The 9,143-nt window shown below is 44.9% G+C and overlaps 1 pseudogene across 1 annotated transcript; it reads left to right on the forward strand.

The window, feature by feature from the left end:
* Nucleotides 1-4,598: 4,598 nt before the first annotated feature.
* LOC307070000 (translation initiation factor eIF2B subunit delta-like) lies at nucleotides 4,599-6,836 on the forward strand (annotated as a pseudogene). Its single transcript has one exon. The product of its transcript is annotated as a translation initiation factor eIF2B subunit delta-like (transcript).
* The last annotated feature ends 2,307 nt before the right edge of the window (nucleotides 6,837-9,143 follow it).

A 9,143-nucleotide genomic window follows, 5' to 3' on the forward strand; every position in this document is an offset into this window, starting at 1 on the left:
GCGAGTGGGGGCTACTCTTTGTTGTGGTGTGCGGGCTTCTCATTGCAGTGCTTTCTCTTGTTGCAGAGCACAGGCTCTAGGCGTGTGGGCTTCAGTAGTTGTGGCACACAGGCTCAGTAGTTGTGGCACGCAGGCTCTAGAGCTCAGGCTCAGTAGTTGTGGCTCATGGGCTTAGTTGCTCTGCGGCATGTGGGATCTTCCCAGACCAGGGCTCGAACCCGTGTCCCCTGCATTGGCAGGTGGATTCTTATCCACTCTGCCACCAGGGAAGTCCCTGCATCACTTTTTATGACCTAACCTTGGAGGTTCGGTTCCCTTGGAATACATGAGAAAGTCATTACTTCCTCTGCATTGTTATAGGTTACAAACGAGTCACTAAGTTTAGCCCAGATTCGAGGGGAAGCTACGTAGATAGACCTCACCTCTCAATGGAAGGAGTGTCAAAGAACTTCTGGATGTGTCTGAAAACTGCTACAGGGGTTGTCCTGTCCTGGGTCACAGCAGTAGGTGTAGCAAGCGACCAGTCCAGATTAGAAGAGACCAGAGGCTCTAGGAAGGGTTGACTTGTGGGGGTGACACTGATAAGAGCCCCTGATACATCTGGACATCTTGGAAAGAGATTTGTGGGGTAGTGGAAAGAGATTAAATTATTGATAAGTAAAAACCAAACAAAATAATTGGTTGATTAACTTTTAGAAAAACAAAAATTGTATAAGGGAGAATTTCATGCTCAGCTGTGAATAGCATTTACATAGCAACAATAATGTAAACATTACTGATCTAACCATGAGTGTGATGTAACTTACATCGGGAAGATGAGGGATAAGAAGGGTATGGCATGTGGTGAGCTGGCTAAGGGTGAGTAAAGGGAGGATATCCATATCACCCATCCATAATTAATGCCTAAAACTGAAAAAAAAATTAGCATGCCATCTGGAGCCATGGAGGTAAATTCCAAAATAATCAGCTAAAGGAGGAAAAAGTGTTTGTGATTGGGTGTGGGAAATGGCAGGGTTAGGGGCAGGATTTCTATTTTCAAAATTTTGTAGAACTCTTTGCCTCTTTAAACTATGTGGCTGTCCAACTTTGATGAAAATAACTTAAAAAGAAAACTTTCTACCGAAAGAAACGCCATGCCCAGATCATTTTACAGGTATACACCATCAAACATTCAAGCTAATCCTGATCTTATATAAACTGTCAGAGACTAAAAAGAAGGAACATACCCTCATTCTTAGGTAATGAGCCCGCTATGGTCTGAATGTTTGTGTCCCTCCAAAATTCGTATGTTGAAATCCTAACCCTCAAAGATGGTGGTATTAGAAGGTGGGGCCTTGGGGAGGTGCTTAGGTCATGAGGGTGAAGCCTTCGTGAATGGGATTAGTGCCTTTCTGAAGAGGCTCTAGAGAGATCCCTTGCCCCTTCTGCCACTTGAGGACACAGTGAGAAGGTGCCAGCTGTGAATGGAGGGGGGCCCTCACCAAAACACAACCATGCTGGCATCTTGATCTTGGACTGTCCAGCCTCCAGAACTGTGAGAGATACATTCCTGTTGTTCATAAGTCACCCAGTCTTACATTATTTTGGACTAAGAGCCTAATGTTACCTTGACACCAAAGCCAAATAAGGAGCTATGGCAATGAAAGCCATAAGCCAGTCTTGCTTAAGAACATAAGCCCAGTAACAACTGACACTGCAGAAATACAAAAGATCCTGAGAGATTACTATAAGCAACTCTATGCCAATAAAATGGACAACCTGGAAGAAATGGACAAATTCTTAGAAATGCACAACCTACCAAGACTGACTCAGGAAGAAATAGAAAATATGAATAGACCAATCACAAGCACTGAAATTGAAACTGTGATTAAAAATCTTCCAACAAACAAAAGCCCAGGACCAGATGGCTTCACAGGCGAATTCTATCAAACATTTAGAAAAGAGCTAACACCCATCCTTCTCAAACTCTTCCAAACAATATCAGAGGAAGGAACACTCCCAAACTCATTCTACGAGGCCACCATCACCTTGATACCAAAACCAGGCAAGGATGTCACAAAGAAAGAAAACTACAGGCCAATATCACTGATGAACATAGATGCAAAAATCCTCAACAAAATACTAGCCAACAGAATCCAACAACACATTAAAAGGATCATACACCATGATCAAGTGGGGTTTATTCCAGGAATGCAAGGATTCTTCAATATACGCAAATCAATCAATGTGATACACCATATTAACAAGTTGAAGGAGAAAAACCATATGATCATCTCAATAGATGCAGAGAAAGCTTTCGACAAAATTCAACACCCATTTATGATAAAAACTCTGCAGAAAGTAGGCATAGAGGGAACTTTCCTCAATATAATAAAGGCCATATATGACAAACCCACAGCCAACATTGTCCTCAATGGTGAAAAACTGAAACCATTTCCACTAAGATCAGGAACAAGACAAGGCTGCCCACTCTCACCACTCTTATTCAACATAGTTTTGGAAGTTTTAGCCACAGCAATCAGAGAAGAAAAGGAAATAAAAGGAATCCAAATTGGAAAAGAAGAAGTAAAGCTGTCACTCTTTGCAGATGACATGATACTATACATAGAGAATCCTAAAGATGCTACCGAAAAACTACTAGAGCTAATCAATGAATTTGGTAAAGTAGCAGGATACAAAATTAATGTACAGAAATCTCTGGCATTCCTGTACACTAATGATGAAAAATCTGAAAATGAAATCAAGAAAACACTCCCATTTACCATTGCAACAAAAAGAATAAAATATCTAGGAATAAACCTACCTAAGGAGACAAAAGACCTGTATGCAGAAAATTATAAGACACTGATGAAAGAAATTAAAGATGATACAAATAGATGGAGAGATATACCATGCTCCTGGATTGGAAGAATCAATATAGTGAAAATGACTCTACTACCCAAAGCAATCTACAGATTCAATGCAATCCCTATCAAACTACCACTGGCATTTTTCACAGAACTAGAACAAAAAATTTCAAAATTTGTTTGGAAAAACAAAAGACCCCGAATAGCCAAAGCAATCTTGAGAACGAAAAACGGAGCTGGAGGAATCAGGCTCCCTGACTTCAGACTATACTACAAAGCTACAGTAATTAAGACAGTATGGTACTGGCATAAAAACAGAAAGATAGATCAGTGGATCAGGATAGAAAGCCCAGAGATAAACCCACGCACATATGGCCAACTTATCTTTGATAAAGGAGGCAGGAATGTACAGTGGAGAAAGGACAGCCTCTTCAATAAGTGGTGCTGGGAAAACTGGACAGGGACATGTAAAAGTTTGAGATTAGATCATTCCCTAACACCATACACAAAAATAAGCTCAAAATGGATTAAAGACCTAAATGTAAGGCCAGAAACTATCAAACTCTTAGAGGAAAACATAGGTAGAACACTCTATGACATAAATCACAGCAAGATCCTTTTGGACCCACCTCCTAGAGAAATGGAACTAAAAACAAAGATAAACAAATGGGACCTAATGAAACTTCAAAGCTTTTGCACAGCAAAGGAAACCATAAACAAGACCAAAAGACAACCCTCAGAATGGGAGAAAATATTGGCAAATGAAGCAACTGACAAAGGATTAATCTCCAAAATTTATAAACAGCTCATGCAGCTCAATAGCAAAAAAACAAACAACCCAATCCAAAAATGGGCAGAAGACTTAAATAGGCATTTCTCCAAAGAAGATATACAGACTGCCAACAAACACATGAAAGAATGCTCAACATCATTAATCATTAGAGAAATGCAAATCAAAACTACAATGAGATATCATCTCACACCAGTCAGAATGGCCATCATCAAGAAATCTAGAAACAATAAATGCTGGAGAGGGTGTGGAGAAAAGGGAACACTCTTGCACTGCTGGTGGGAATGTGAATTGGTACAGCCACTATGGAGAACAGTATGGAGGTTCCTTAAAAAACTAAAAATAGAACTACCATATGACCCAGCAATCCCACTACTAGGCATATACCCTGAGAAAACCATAATTCAAAAAGAGACGTGTACCAAAATGTTCATTGCAGCTCTATTCACAATAGCCCGGAGCTGGAAACAACCTAAGTGTCCATCAACGGATGAATGGATAAAGAAGATGTGGCACATATATACAATGGAATATTACTCAGCCATAAAAAGAAACGAAACTGAGCTATTTGTAATGAGGTGGATAGACCTAGAGTCTGTCATACAGAGTGAAGTAAGTCAGAAAGAGAAAGACAAATACCGTATGCTAACACATATATATGGAATTAAAAAAAAAAAATGTCAGGAAGAACCTAGGGGTAAAACGGGAATAAAGACACAGACCTACTTGAGAATGGACTAGAGGATATGGGGAGGGGGAAGGGTAAGCTGTGACAAAGCAAAAGAGAGGCAAGGACATATATACACTACGAAGCGTAAGGTAGATAGATAGTGGGAAGCAGCCGCAGAACACAGGGAGATCAGCTCGGTGCTTTGTGACCGCCTGGAGGGGTGGGATGGGGAGGGTGGGAGGGAGGGAGATGCATGGGGGAAGGGATGTGGGAACAGATGTATATGTATGACTGATTCACTTTGTTATAAAGCAGAAACTAATAAAAAATTTAAAAAAATAAATAAATAAAAATAAAATTAAAAAAAAAATTTAAAAAGAAAAAAAATTAAAAAATAAATAAATAAATAAATAAAGAGAGAGAGAAAAAAAAAAAAAGAACATAAGCCCAGGAGGATGATGGCTGCCGTGGCCATGGCTGTTCGCGAGGACTCGGGATCTGGGATGAAGGCGGAGCTTGTTCCTCGGCCTGGGGCAGGGGGTAGGGAGATGACCCAAGAAGAAAAGCTGCAGCTTCGGAAGGAAAAGAAACAGCAGAAGAAGAAATGGAAGGAGGAAAAGGGAGCAGAACCAGAAACTGGCTCTGCTGTATCTGCAGCCCAATGTCAAGGCCTGACCAAAGACCTGCCTGGACTGGACAGTCAGTTGGGCAGTGCCAAGGAGAATGTTCCAGCAGGTCGGAGAAAGGCTGAACTTAGAGCTGAAAGGCGGGCCAAGCAGGAGGCTGAGCGGGCCCTGAAGCAGTCAAGAAAAGGGGACCAAGGAGGGCCACCTCCTCAGGCCTGCCCCAGCACAGCTGGAGAAACCCCCTCAGGAGTGAAGCGTCTACCCGAGCATAGTCAGGTTGATGACTCCACACTTCTGAGGAGGCTTGTTAAAAAACCAGAATGACAGCAGGTTCCTACACGAAAGGATTATGGATCCAAAGTCAGTCTCTTCTCCCACCTACCCCAGTACAGCAGACAAAACTCTCTGACCCAGTTTATGAGCATCCCATCCTCTGTGATCCACCCAGCCATGGTGCGACTCGGCCTGCAGTACTCCTAGGGCCTGGTCAGTGCCTCCAATGCCCGGTGCATTGCCCTGCTTCGTGCCTTGCAGCAGGTGATTCAGGACTACACCACACCTCCCAATGAAGAACTGTCAAGGGACCTAGTGAATAAACTAAAGCCCTACTTCAGCTTCTTGACTCAGTGCCGTCCCCTGTCAGCAAGCATGTACAACGCCATCAAGTTCCTTAACAAGGAGCTCACGGGTGTGAGCAGCTCCAGGCGGGAAGAGGAGGCCAAGTCAGAACTTCGAGCAGCCATCGATCGATATGTGCAAGAGAAGATTGTGCTTGCGGCTCAGGCAATCTCATGTTTTGCTTAGGAGAAGATCAGTAATGGAGATGTGATCCTGGTATATGGATGCTCATCTCTGGTATCACGAATTCTTCAGGAGGCTTGGGCTAAGGGCTGGCGGTTTCGGGTGGTAGTGGTGGACAGCTGGCCACGGCTGGTGGGAAAGCACATGCTACGTTCTCTGGTCCGTGCTGGGGTCCCTGCCTCCTACCTGCTGATTCCTGCAGCTTCCTTTGTGCTCCCAGAGGTTTCTAAGGTGCTGTTGGGGGCTCATGCACTCCTGGCCAATGGGTCTGTGATGTCACGGGTAGGGACAGCACAGCTGGCCCTGGTGGCACGGGCCCATAATGTGTCAGTGCTGGTCTGCTGTGAAGCATACAAGTTTTGTGAGTGTGTGCAGACTGATGCCTTTGTCTCTAATGAGCTAGGTGACCCTGACGATCTGCTGTGTGAGCGAGAACGTGTGGCCCTGGCTGACTGGCAGAACCACTCGTCCCTACGGTTGTTGAATCTGGTCTATGATGTGACCCCCCCCCAGAACTGGTGGATCTGGTGATCACGGAGCTGGGCATGATCCCTTACAGTTCTGTACCTGTTGTGCTGCAAGTCAAGAGTAGTGACCAGTGAGTGGGGGAACACAGGGTCAATAAATGACATACTCCCTACACTTAAAAAAAAAAAAAAAAAGAGAACATAAGCCCAGTCTCATCCCCCAGCCTTTTGGAGCTGTGAGAGGGCTTGTCTGTCCTGAGATGGGGAGCAGAATGGGATGCTGGCTGTGAGTGCTGGAGGCCAAGGAGTTGTGGTAGGAATAAAGATCTGTAATCCAGGGGCTTATTATGTTTCCTATAATTTCACTTTTGTTTTCTTTCCATATTTTGGTAAATTTAAAAGACATTTGCAAGAAAAAAAAAAAGAACATAGGTTCAGAAATACTACGTAAAAAACCAAGCAAGAAGAAACACACACACACACACACACACACACACACACACATCCACCCCAGGAGCAAATTGAGTGTAACCCAGGAATGCAAGGGATGTCTTCACGGTGGCCCTTGAGTTGGCAGTTGGCTGCCCTGAGCCTGTCATTTTTTCCTCCAAGGCTTCCAGTGCTGTTAAGGAAAGCCAGCCCACTCCGCAATCCTTGTAATTACTGTCTTCCCAGACCTTGCAACTGTGCCGTAGCTACCACGTTTCAATGCCTGACCTCTGCCTGCACCTCATTTCAGTCGACCATGGGTGAAAGCCTTAGTAATCCCAGGGGTCATCACACCCTACTTCCCACCAGCTAGAGTTCTGATCACTGCCAGACTGGGGAGAAAGCCAACTCCAGAATCCCATCCTAAGGGTCTTCTGTTTTAGGACCTTTCTGACACAAAGTGTCATAGCCTGGGTTCCCCATAATGCAGAGTCTGAGGTGGTGAGATTTTGTGCTGTTATTTACAGTTCCGGGGAGGAGTGAGGAAAGGGGATGGAAGGAGGCGGAGCCAATACAAGAATCACTGAGCTGACTTCCAGAAAGTGCAATTGATTATTTTGTCTTGTAAGACATCCTTTCATAAACTGCTGGATCCCGCCTCTTATTGCTTGGGGGTTTGCCTTGTGTGGCTGGGAGCAAGACTCTCTGGAGGCCTGCCTCAGTGGACATGAGGGGCAGCCACTGCCATGAACACCTCGATCCGTAATGACAGCAGTGGCTGCAGCTAGCCCCGAGTCTGGAGAATAGCAGCAGATTGAGGGTATGGTGCCAGGGCTGTCCCATGCACGTGTGCAGACCTGAAGAGGCAAAACTGAGTTAAGATCCTTGCCATATGGAAAATAATTTAATCCCTACCTCACTCCATAGCTGAAACAAAATACTTGCCAGCAAAGATCTCAAGCAAAAATTTAAGAAGAAAATATAGGAGATATAGAAAGATTTCTTGAAACTGAAGTGAAACTGACACATTTTATATTAAAATTTTACAAACTGTACACCAAAAGGTAATACAAGTTATAAACTTATACAAGTTATATATTGGGTTGGCCAAAAAGTTCATTCGGGGTTTTCGTTATGTCTTACAGAAAACTGAACGAACTTTTTGGCCAACCCAATACTTACACTTTATAAGGTATAACACATACCTTATAAAGAATTAGTACCCAGAATATATAAAGAATTCCTACAAATCAACACGAAAAAGACAAAGTACTCAATGGCAAATTGGCACTACGAACAGACACATCACACAAGAGGAAACCCAGATAGCAAATAAACATACGAAAAGATGCTCATCATCATTAATAACAGATAAATAAAAATTAAAACTATAATATGGGTCTCTCCACACTTGAGTCTGGTTCACAGGTGGATTGAGGCGATATGTTGTGCTGACCAAAAATGGATTTAAATGTTGATTTAGGCGTACATACCTATGAAGACATGCTTCAAATTTATGGAGCTGTTTTCTGGTGGGAGGCTGGGGCAGGACATCTTCTGTACTTTTTTTTTTTTTTTTTTTGCGGTACGCGGGCCTCTCACTGTTGTGGCCTCTCCCATTGCGGAGCACAGGCTCCGGATGCGCAGGCTCAGCGGCCATGGCTCACGGGCCCAGCCTCTCACGGCATGTGGGATCTTCCCAGACCGGGGCACAAACCCATGTCCCCTGCATCGGCAGGTGGACTCCCAACCACTGCGCCACCAGGGAAGCCCTTCATCCGTATTTTTAATATTTTACTTCTTAAGCTGGGTGATGGAAACACGGCTTGTCATGTTATAATTTATACGTTTTTCCCAGTGTAATGGTTCACGAAATAGAAGGCAAAGGTGTGTGCATGTATGGAGTTCCTCTTCCGTGCCAGCTTCATTACATTTATCCCCCCACCCCCTTCCCATATTATTCAGTGAACCCCAGACTTCATAGCCTTTGTCCACACAAGTCGCTTTGCCTTTGAACAGATGGTAATCTCGCTGCAGAACACCACGTCCACCAGCCGCCACCTGCGAGTCCTCCCGCCGTCCACACCCTACTTCGCTCTGGGATTGGGTGAGCTCAGGGTGGCAGTGGCCTGGGTGGCCTCGACATCGTGTACTGGCCTTGCCCCGGGTTACACGCCCACGAGGCCCTAGGGTGACTCCACAGCTGCACCCCTCATGCTCCGCAGAGGCCTCCTACCCACCCTCCCCCGAAGGCCCCCAGTCCCGACAGCTCCTCCTCGGATCTCGTCCCCCCAAGGCTCGGTTCTGCCCTCTCCTCGCCCTGCGCACTGTCACTGCCCTCAGCCAGGACCCCTGGTTCCTCACTTAGGCCATCACAGTGGCTTCCCAGCCAGCCTTCCTGCCTCCGTGACGCGGTGTTCTCCTGAAGAACAGCTCTGATCTTGTGTCCCACCCCCGCAACCCCTGCAGAAACCTCAAATACCTCGCTGCTGCCCACAAAATAAATGCTAAGCC

The sequence above is a fragment of the Hyperoodon ampullatus genome (assembly GCF_949752795.1).
Source record: "Hyperoodon ampullatus genome assembly, contig: scaffold_787, whole genome shotgun sequence".
Lineage (NCBI taxonomy): Eukaryota > Metazoa > Chordata > Mammalia > Artiodactyla > Ziphiidae > Hyperoodon > Hyperoodon ampullatus.